Raw genomic sequence first — 12367 nt, 5'->3', positions numbered from 1 at the left:
AGTCCCCTGGCGTTCACCTGCAGTCCGGAGGGCTCTGAGCACCGACCTTGCTCGAGCACCGCAGAGGAGACTTACCATGCCGATTCGGGCTTCACGGATATCATCTATCCGCAGTCGGCTGAGTCGCCTCGGCACTAGACAGCGCTCGGAGGCTTTTGATTACGCCTTCACACGGCTTTTTGGAGCAGAGAGGGCCCCCATGAGCCAGCACTCGAGCCAGCACTCATCAGAGTTCATGTAGTGATTCCTCCGGCCCCCGGGAGGAGGCACTTGATTCAGCGGTGGCCTTCTCGTTCCCTCTATGTGGCACATGCGACCGGGAGTGGACTCTGGAGCTCGCTCTTAGCACTTTGAAGACTCAGGCAGTTGAGTTTTCTCATCATGTGAGCGATCTGGAGGTGACAGATGTGATAGGCCGACTATGGGAATTGGCTCATTTTTTCTTGGATCCCGGGAGTGTGGATGCCTCAGGGATTCGTCATTTGGTCGTTCGCATAGTGGCAGACTTAGCACATGACCCTGGATATGTATGTATTCACGAGGTTGCTCTGTCTGAGCGGGAGGCAGTCGCCATGGGACAGCCACCACTGGCGCCTGATCCGTGATTCTTGCAGTACACCGGGTGGGCAGATTCGCAACCGCTCGGATGGGGACTATTCTCCATCCAAGCCGCTTGCGAAGGCCCGCCGTACGGCTGAGACAGCATCCACCTCACCAGGTCATCCATGAGGATCATCTCATGGAATGTACATGGCCTTGGCGGAGCACATTATATACGCTATCGTGGTTGCTTGAGGCAGGAGCTTCAGAGATGCCTGGTTGGTGGCAGCATTGATATTTTGATGATGCAGGAGCACCACTTGGGTGAGAGCAGGATCCGGAGATATGGTTCTGCAGATATGGTTCGGTGATGCCTGGTAGATGGGACACCTTTTGGTCTACAGGGTTTGGTCCTTTGGGTGGACAGGGAGGAGTATGCATGGTCATTGCAGATGTATGGCAGGCCATTGTGGATCGAGGGATCATTGTGCCTGGTAGAGCACAGTATGTCATTCTGAGGATGCATGATGAGCTATTGGGCGTGCTCAACATCTATGCGCCCAACCATGCTAGTGCCAGAGCAGAGTTCTGGACCCAGGTTATGGATGCATTGCCAGAGGCCGCACATTGGTGTGTTAGGGGTGACTTCAACATGCTTGAGGACCCGACTGATAGGGTGGGAGGCAGTCATGTTACAGTGCACGGCACGGAGCTTGCAGCTTGGGAGCGATTTTGCATGTCACTGAGGATCATTGATGCATGGCAGCATGGGGCCTTCTCCCGCTCTCAGGACAGTCTTAGTTTCTCTCGGTCGGATCGTCGGCAGGGAGGGACTAATCTATCACGGATTGATCGCTTTTATGTGGGTGACTGGTTAGGGGAGCGAGGGGGCTCCGTTGGCATTCTCGCTGGCACCTCATTTTCAGATCATGCGCCAGTTATTTTGACACTTGAGGAGAGGACACGAGAGCCCAGCTTGCAGTTGAGGATCCCAGAGAGGGTACTTATAGATCCTAGTCTCGCCGAGGACATTGAGAGGATCTGGCATGATAGTCAGTGCTCTGACCAAGATGCAGCAGGCCAGTGTGCCCAGGGACTCATCGAGCTTAGCTCTTTTCTGCACGCTACAGCTTTGACACCGCTGGGAGAGATTCGTGAGCGGGAGCATCGGCTGAGACGCAGCCTTGCTTCGCTTCAGTGCCTTCAGGAGCAGCAGCCTACATGTGAGTGGGTGGCGTCCCAGCTGAGCCAGGCACGCCAGGAGGTTAGAGAGGCAGAGGAGCAGAGACATGAGTTTTACTATCGTCGCCAGGCCTCTCAGTGGACGCAGCTTGGGGATAGAGTGACTGGGGAGTTTTTTGAGATTACTGGACCCCGCCATGCTCGAGCAGGAGTCCATCAGCTTGGGAGGCCGGACGGGTCTGTAGCTACTGAGCTCGGGGAGATCAGAGCCATTGCCACTGGGTTCTATAGAGACCCGCTTTCAGCGGAGCCAGTCACACTGATGCTCGGGATGCTTGCAGACAGACTGTGTGGGCCCATGTGCAAAGGAGGGTCACAGATTGTATACGTACAGTTCTTGGTGCGCCTCTTTCAGAGGTTGAGCTTGCTGAGGCCTTGAGGGTCCTGCCGCGCCATAGTTGCCCAGGGGAGGACGGGCTGATGCCTGCCTTTTTTATGCGCTATTGGGACCTTTTGGGGCCAGGCCTCCGCAGGGGCTTTCAGTATGTTTTGGACACTGGGGTGATGCCACAGAGCTTTTCAAAGGGCTTGATCTTTCTTATCCCCAAGGGGGAGGGAGTATCAGATGGCATTGGAGACCTATTACGATCCTCAATACTGTCTAACAAGGTCTTAGCAAAGGCCTTGAGTTTGAGGATCTAGCCCTTCCTGGGGGAGTTGATTCATGCTACCCAGACAGGATTCGTCAAGGAGCGTAGCATCCTTGACAACATTTTCACCTTCTGGGAGGCGACGGCCCGAGCTAGATTTCTTGGTGAGGACTTGGTCGTGATGCTTCTCGATTTTGAGAAGGCATACGATAGAGTCAATTGGCGTTTCTTAGAGGGCACTATGCATCGCCTGGGCTTTGAGCCAGGTTGGATTAGAGGGGTGGCGGCTCTGTATTCCACAGCTCCTAGCCACAGGTGTTGATTGCAGGAGGACGGGGGCCGAGTTATGAGCTGACCAGATCAGTCCGTCAGGGGTGTCCCCTCGCCCCTTTTCTTTTTCTCTTCTTTGCGGAGGCTATGAGCATGTATTTGACGGCAAAGGAAGTTGGTTTGAGAGGACTCCAGCTCCCAATTCGGGGGGAGGACCTGCTTGATGCTGAGTTTGTTGACGACACGGGCTTATTTTTGCATGGCCAGGAGGCCAATCTTCTTTGGGCAGAGCAGTCGCTCCAGGTTTTTAGTGCAGCTTCAGGGCATTGATCAATTGGCGTAAGACAGTGGCCTTTTGGATCAGTAGCGCTCCCACTCCGGCACGGAGCCCGGACCTCGGTTTTATTCCTCCTGGCACAGCAGTGCGGTATTTGGGATGCCAGATTGGACTAGATTTGTCACCTGAGCAGCAGATTGCCCCGCTTCTTCTGAGCATTCGGAAGAAGCTTTTGTATTGGAGTACAGCTTGACTATCCTTGGCCGGGAGGGTGGTGGTGGCAAATCAGGTGTGTTAGTGACCATGTGGTACATTACGTCTTGCTGGATCTTCTCGAACTCTTGCATCAGCCAGGTACAGAGGCTGATCAGGAACTTTCTTTGGTCTAGGCGGGACGGTCAGCCAGCTCGGGCAAAGGTTGCATGGGCAATTATTACACTTCCACTGGCTCAGGGAGGCTTGGGCATTATAGATCCAGTCGATCAGAGTAGAGCCTTATTGGGGAAGCTTATTGTTCGGGGGATGCTTCCAGGCGCTGAGCCTTGGAAAGAGCTTCTCTTGCAGCGGCTGCAGGCTCGGGCTCCCCCAGCAGGGGGCACTTGGGAACCAGAGATTTGATGGATCTTCATAGAGATGAGGAGGATAGGCCTCAGTAGAGGATGGGAGGATAGATTTGCCTTGAGCATCTTGAGAGCTTGGGAGCTACTGAGACCGGGGCTCTTTGAGCGACCTCCTTCTTGTGTTGAGGAGCGGGCCAGACAGCCGCTCATCTAGAGCCCAGCGGTTCGCACAGAGTAGGGTCATATGCTGGGTTCTCGGCCTCGTCTAGCTTGGGGACCTTTGGCGGGCAGGCCCAGCACGTAGCTTTGGAGACTGGCAGGCCTTCTGCAGTCTACCAGAGGAGATCCAGGCGGAGAGGCTGAGTCACTTCAGAGGGGGGTTGATTATGAGGGATGACATTCAGGAGGCACTCACAGAGGAGTGGTTCACGCCTATCGAGCTAGTGGCCCCACGGTGGATGGGAGCCTTTACACAGTTGGAGATCCTGATTGCTGTCAGAGCTTGCACTGAGGATGGCAGATGCCTGTACTATGAGATTCAGGATGAGGGCAGACTTCAGAGAGTGGAGGTGGAGTCGCCTTTGGTTGCAGAGTGCACCTTTCAGAGGATATGGGTAGTGGCCGCCACTTCTCGGAAGTGGCATATTGACCCAGACCCTGTTGCAGATGTGCTCCCGGATTGGCGCATATGGGCATATGCAGCGCGCCCCTTGGCCCGGCTCCCAGTGGGACCCTGGTGAGTACGAGTGGCATGATCCTTATGCATCCCTTGAGGCCACACAGATTACCTTTTTTCAGTATAGTGTTCGGTTGGGACGGCATATTTTGATGGCGAGGAGGACGGTCTCTCCAGCTGCAGCGGGGCATTGGCGGCTACAGGGACTCTCACAGGAGTTTCTGGAGGATTTTTGGGCCCGGCTCTGGGCTAGTCATCAGGCCCGCAGGATCTTGACTTTCCAGTGTGGTCGCCCACCACAGGTGCTCAGCAGTTGGCACCTGGCTTGTCTATAGCGGTCTTCCGGCGGCCTGCGTCCGATGCGGCCACCCTATGGAGACACAGAGACATTGCCTCTGGGACTGCCCTCAGGCGGCGCAGAGCAGATTTGGCTGCGGATACTGCGTATTCTGGCCCCCCTCTCTCCAGAGGGTACGTATACATGGGGTGCCACTGCGCTTGGTCGACTTCGTCAGGGCCTGCTATGGGCTATGAGACGGAGCAGGATAGCCAGGCCATCAGATTCATTAGGGGCCAGCCTCGCCTTGTTCCTTCATCGGATTTCTCGTCCGCCAGCTGGACACAGGAGAGGGATCTACGATGGGAGCTCCTCAACAGCATCACCATCTGGTTCACCTGGAAGGCCCGGTGTTTCAGGGCCTTTGAGGGGAGACTGGGCCACCAGCAGAGACTGTTCGGGGGATTTGGCAGGAGTTGATCCACACCTTGCGAGGACAGTATGACCGCATTCGGGGCGACTCGGGATGAGGCGATCTTGCGACGCCAGGCCTTTCACACCACTTGGCGCAGCGGCCCTTCTATACCCTACATGCGGGGTCCCCCCGCTCTGCTGGCACTACAGGCCACATGTTTGGCTTTCCCCCCTCCTATTGTATGATATAGCCATTCAGTTCTTTGTACTGATCCTTGTACTTTTCAGCACCTAGGGAGAGTCTCCTTGGCTGCCCTGCTTTGTTCTCTGCTCTGCTTTTCTTGTGAGCAGGAGAGGATCTTTTGTAGCCCTACGGGCATTTTTTTATAACTAATGAAAGGATCTTTTCTCGAAAAAAAAATATTATTTGATTTTGTGATATTAATTCATTTTGAGCACAACCCATATTTATTGGATAATGGAGGGAAGCTAGTGACAAATGTTATTTGATTTTGTGACTACAAGCGCCATTAATTCATTTTGAATGCCATCCATATTTATTAGTGATGTATATATTATTTGGAACATGTGAAAGCTCCCTTGTGTCTATTTGATTTTATAAGATATGTACACCTTTATATGGTTTTAGATTCACATTTATTTTTGAAATAGATACCAAGAGGAAGCATGGGTTCACTCTTGTGTAGGGACAATTTGGATCCAATCTCGTGTCTTAAGAAATTATTTATTTTGTTTATGCTTGAAATTTAATATTTTTACAATAAATTATTTGGATTCATGCCAACCTCCCACAACTCTGTGTGTGTGTGTGTGTGCGCGCGCGCACGTGCGCACGTGCGTGTGCACGTGTGTCAAGTTTGACGATCATGAGTATGCACACAAAGATGCAAGAGATTAGGTCAAAAGAAGGGGACAATAACCTACAAGGAGGAAGTATAACCTTTGAGACCCACAGAAGTGGATCTAAGCCACTCGTGTGTGTGTGTGTGTGTGTGTGTGTGTGTGTGTGTGTGTGTGTGTGTGTGTGTATTCCCTCCGATCAAGGTTGTGAAAAAATAGGAGGTCATTTCCATGGTGGCATTGGAAAATATGATAATATATAAATATATTTATGGGAAAAAAAACTATGAAGTTGCTAAATGTTTAGCATTCATAACCATGTAGGTAAAGGGGAAAAAAAGGAACATAGCAATCTCCTTCTCCTCGATCGACCATAGAAGAAATCAAGAACTATAGTTACAACTTACTCTTCTCTTCAGCCGACATTACACCTAGGACCTTAATCTTATGAGGGTATGCAAATGAACAACGTTTTCAAAAACACGAACCACTACTCTCTCTCTCTCTCTCTCTCTCTCTCTCTCTCTCTCATTGGCATCCGACACACATATTACTCCTCAAAAACCACAAGAACGAAATATTTTCTTCAATATTATTTTCAAAATTTGATCATTTATATTAAATCTTGATGTTCACTTGAGTTCTAATCTACCTCTGGAGAACTCAACATATCATAATTGTATGATTTTTTAGGGAGGTAAAATTTTTTGATTTATAGATGAGATCGCATGGGTTCTAAAATCCAAACAAGAGCTTAATTCTTGATATCCAAACAAGACTAAACCTTCTCAACTTTTTAGAAATCAGTAAATTAATATCTTACGAAAAGATAATGATGTAAAATTTACAAAGGCTTTTAACTTCCTATTTGCCATCTGCTACATGCAGTGAACCCAGCTGAACAGGGACTCGGGTCTGCACTAGCTTTGGCTTAGTTGATGTAAGTGGAGATCATTGAATTAGATAATGAAGGTGAGCTAGTGGTGGTTAGAAATATTTTGAGATAATCAATTTTGAGTGTTGACAAATATTATTTGATTTTGTGACATAAGCACCGTTAATTCATTTTGGACATTATTTGAAACATGTGAAAGCTGTTATGAGAAGTTAAATCATGATATATATACTCTCACATTTACCATTATTTATGAATTAGAGTTAATTCATAGAATATATATTCTCATGTTTTTTATTTTTATAAATTCTCTTAGATGAGTTTAGATTGGGACTCCTTTTGTAATCCAAGCGCGATTGTAGCTTACTTTACATGCATGTGGATAAATTTGTACATGCGTGGTAGTATTGGTTGCATCGTTTTGATATTATGAGTTTCACATGATTATTTATATTTTTAATCAATTAATTTATTAATTGATTGTAAGTACAAATCATTGGATTGAATAATGGAGACAAGCTGGTAGAGAAACATGAATATTTTGAGATGATCAATTTTGAGTGTTAACAAATATTATTTAATTTTGTGACTACAAGCGTCATTAATTTATTTTGGATGCCATCCATATTTACTGGTGATGTATATATTATTTGAAACATACGAAAGCTCCCTTGTGTATATTTGATTTTACAAGATATGTACACCTTTATATGGTTTTATATATTTCTGAAATAGATAAACGTGCACACCCAAGCAAGCTATTTTTGTAGAAATCGACATATTTGTAAAAGGACTTTATTTTGAACCCAAAAGTTATCTCAAAAATATATTTAAGTATAGCAAGAGGAAGTATGGGTTTACTCTTGTGTAAGGACAAATTGGATCTAATCTTGTGTCTTAAGCAATTATTTATTTTATTTATGCTTGATATTTAATATTTTTACAATCAATTATTTGAACTTATATCAACCTCCCACAATTATGTGTATGTATATGTGTGTGTATCAAGTTTGACGATCGTGAGTATGCAATAAGGCCCACATCCATAAAAAACACAAGAAAGAAAGATTTTCTTCAAAATTATTTAAAAATTTTTGATCATTTATTTTAAATCCTGATGTTCACTTGAGTTCTAATCTACCTCTTGAGAATTCAACGTATCATAATTGTATGATTTTTTAGAGAGATATAATTTTTTGATTTACAGATGAGATCGCATGGGTTCTAAAATTTGAACAAGAACTATCCAAACAAGACTAAACCTTCTCAGCTTTTTAGAAAATCAACAAATTAATAATTTTTTTGCAAACGACTACTATATCTCAATAATAATCAGTAAATTAATATTTTTTTACAAACCACTACTATATCTCAATAATAATAAAAATGAGTTCGTTCTTTTTAGAAGCATGTTAGAGATATAATTGATGCTTTGGACTTATAGCAAGAAACAAGGGAGCTTGTTGTTCTCATCTAGCAAGGAATACCCTTGATGCTTCAAATTAAATGTGTTTGCATTCTTTTTTAGCAATACTACTTCATAAGGGACCACCATCCACTTTTTCTTCATGCCATGCGTGTTTGCGTTTTTGTTTGGAAATATTACTTAAATATAAGGGATCACCATGGTACATGGTACCACCACTTTCTATTTAGACAATTATGTATAAGGTGTTTTGTTTAGCAATACTCCTTCCATACCAGGGACCACCATGGTACCACCACTTGCTTTTAAAATAGTTACGCATAGGGTATTTTGTCCTTCTTAGTTAAAAGGGTTGTTCTTCTTTTTAACTCATTCGAAAACAAGTTGCAAAATGTATTTGCAAACTGTCTCCTACAAAAGTTATTTAATGAGAGTCGTCACTTCTAAAGACACCAAACATAAGCACTTATTTCTAAATTTAAAAAGAGCGTAGGCATTTGTTGAGTTATTTATAATTAGAGCTGTAACTTCTAAACAAGAAAAAGACTCCAAAAGTTGGCAATTATTCCACTTCATGATTTCTACAAATATAGTTTTCCGTCCCTCACTTGCAAATCACAAATAGTTGAAAAAAAAACATAGTCGTTGGTGAATCGCTGATGATATTGACTAATTGATTGTAGATTGTCCACGCAATCCTACTCTTCACTATATCCTGGAATGGCATAAGCAAAAAGATGAATTTCTCATAGACTCGTGTGATGATGTTACATCATTCGAGAGACCACCACATGTTGTTTTCTAATGAACCTCTTAAGGGCTTGTCGAGACACATTACAAGATAATGGGAGAGAAATGTTCAAAATGAACTAGAAATAATGCACGTTTATTTTCTTTAGCCTTTACTGAATTTTCTTACAATTGTAATGTGTTAAGCCAAATTCTCTAACAATTGTGATGGATATAATAGATGTGTAAAGCCCCTTATAATAGATGTGTAAAGCCCCTTATAATCATTTACCTTACTATTCCGCCACATACAAAGCTAGATACTTGCATTATGATATGCTAAAAGAGGTGAATGATAAGTTGATATAAATTTAGTAGGATTTACTTGCACAGATGCCAAAGTCTTCCCCTTATCTCTTTTATAGAAACAACCTTTTTTATGTGACAAGGCAGCCTTTTTGTTCTAACTTGTAACATTTTCTCCTATTTAAAAAAAATCATTTGCTCCTACTAAAAAAACATCATTTTCTCCTACTAAAAAAACATCATTTAAACAAAGTTATTGTAATGAAATTTAAATATTAACACTACTTAATGTGTCGTTGGGTCACACTTATAAAATATATTCTCTCTCTCTCTCTCTCTCTCTCTCTCTATATATATATATATATATATATACATATATATATATATATATATATATATATATATATATATATACATACATACATATATATATATATATATATATATATATATATACATATATACATACATACATACATATATATATATATTTGATGTATATAGGACATTGTAGCATTTTTTGTAAGGTACATAAAGACATTCCTCGCATCTTTATGCAAAATAATATGAAACTTTCACATCTTTCTTGAATGCTAAAGACTATCCAAGGTTATTCTTACATGCTTACTTTTTTTAAGCAAAAAAGGTACATGCATATAATTCAGTCCTTAGTAAATTCAAGAAGAAAACCCTTGGCCCTCTCACTCACAAGGTTTGGTGAAGTTGGTGAAGACATAGTTCCTATGAAGTGGACAACATGTATTTCTAACCAATTCAAAAGAAAGGACAACTTATTAAATCAAACAATTTAAAACAAGAATATATATTTATGGTTGGTTTTTAAACTAAAATATATGAGATTTCATTACTTAAAATAAGGGCTATAAAAGTTTTTAACTATTTTTCTTTAATTTAACTAATAATAGTACACTATTATGCAATTAATTTCTTGCACTACTATGTAGATGAGGAACATCATGTTATTCTTCCTACTTTACCTACACATATAGTATTAATTAACATGAAAGATCATTTCATAGTCCATTGCATTGTCCTCACTACTTTGCAAATCATGTATGCATGTGCAAAAGAATTCACTATGGTACAATAAAATGTCATCTTTAACATAATGGTGTCCTTCCCTATTTTACAAGCTCATTAAGTAAGATCCACCATGCTTTCAATTGTTTTGAGCACATTAAACTTTCTTTGCATTGCATTTACTTTTTGTGGGTTGGTTAACATGGCAGACCTATGTCCACGCCGATCGTGTGGGTACTATATATACACTAGTTTGGCAACCTTAGTTTATCATCGAGTTCATTGTGTTCAAGAACCCTTCTAAGTCAGACATCCATTGTCTAGAGTCTATCGCCTTCAAAGCTCCTTACATAAAGCACACAGGTGGTAGGGTGCAAGAATCGCATGATTGGGGAGATGGCACGGATTATTCTCAAAGCAAAAGGATTATAGAATTCTCTTTGGGCCGAGAAGTGATGTGGTGTTTGAGGAGTAGCCTCAAATAATGATGTGTGAGTAGTGTTGTGGTGTTTGAGAAGTAACCTCAAATAGTGATGTGTTAGTTGTGATGTGGTGTTTGAGGGACAACCTTAAACAATGATGTATCAGTAGATACGCAAAGGCAATTAAGGGGATGACACCTCAAGAAGTAAGAAACCCTCAGTTCCATATTTTAAAACATTTGGTTGTGACTATTTTATGCATGTTCCATACTCATATCCAAAACCAAGTGGGATTCTAAGAGAAAAAAGTGTATCTTCTTGCCTAGGGTATAGTATGGAGTCAATCACTTACTATACCACCCAGAGGAAAAGAAGATAACTGTTAGTACTAATGTGGTGTTTACGGAGCAGCCTCAAACAATGATGTGTTGGTAGTGATCTGGTGTTTGAGGAGCAGTCTTTCTTAGCTAGAGAAGAAGGCTCCATCCACACTACCCTTCAAAGAAGTCCTTCAAAGAAGTAGCCCACCAACAAACATAACCACCAATGATAGTACTAACTCCACGAGAGGCGGATTTATGATTTTGAAGAAGAGAAGCTTACAATTGGGGGGGGAGGGGGGGCTATTCTAAATGGCTGAAGAAGCTTATATATATATATATATACTTAAATACAGTGGACTAAAATCTTTTTTTTTAAAGAACAACGTTTTCAAACACATGACCCATGACTCTCTTTCTCTCTCATTGGCATCCCACACACATATTACTCTTAAAAAACCACAAAAACGAAATATTTTCTTTAATATTATTTTTAAAATTTGATCATTTATTTTAAATCTTGATGTTCACTTGAGGTCTAATCTACCTCTTGAGAACTCAACGTATCATAATTGTATGATTTTTTAGGGGAGTAAATTTTTTTAATTTACAGATGAAATCACATGGGTTCTAAAATCCAAAAAGAAAGTAGAGTAGCAGTCTTCCGGATGACTTAATGATTCTCGTCTTGTAGTCTTAGATGGAACAGAGAGAAACCAAAACTCTGTCTTTAGTAAAAGAATTTTGTTTTTCAAAAACAAAGAAAGGTGAACCACTGGATGAATGTTGTTCAGAACAACCCCTCTTTGCCATCTACTGTACGTAGTGAACCGAGTTGAACAGGGACTGGGATCTGCACTACCTTTGGCTTAGTTGATGTCAATGGAGATCATTAAATTAGATGATGGAGGCGAGCTAGTAGTGGTTAGAAATAGTTTAAGATAATCAATTTTAAGTGCCGATAAATATTATTTGATTTTGTGACTATAAGCGCCATTAATTCATTTTGGACGCAACCATATTTATTAACGATGTATATATTATTTAGAACATGTGAAAGTTGTTATAAGAAGTTAAATTAAGAAATATATACTCACGTTTACCATTATTTATGAATTAGAGTTAATTCACGAAATTTATATTCTCATGTTTTTTATTTTTATAAATTCTCCTGGATGGATTTAGATTGAAACTCTTTTTTGAATCCAAGCACGATTGTAACGTACTTTACATGCATGCAGGTAAATTCGTACATGCGTAAGAGTATTGGTCACATTGTCTTGATATTATGAATTTTATATGATTCTTTATATTTTAAATTAATCAATTTATTAATTGATTAACTTAATTGACGTAAAAGTACAAATCATTGGATTGAATAATGAAAACGAGCTAGTGAAAAAACATGAATCTTTTGAGATGATCAATTTTGAGTATTAACAAATATTATTTAATTTTGTGGACAAGCGTCATTAATTTATTTTGGATACCATTCATATTTACTGGTGATGTATATATTAT

Source organism: Cibotium barometz, chromosome 1 (genome assembly GCF_041138505.1).
Source record: "Cibotium barometz isolate CiBa-2024 chromosome 1, ASM4113850v1, whole genome shotgun sequence".
NCBI classification, from domain to species: domain Eukaryota; kingdom Viridiplantae; phylum Streptophyta; class Polypodiopsida; order Cyatheales; family Cibotiaceae; genus Cibotium; species Cibotium barometz.
This window is presented reverse-complemented; position numbering follows the sequence as displayed.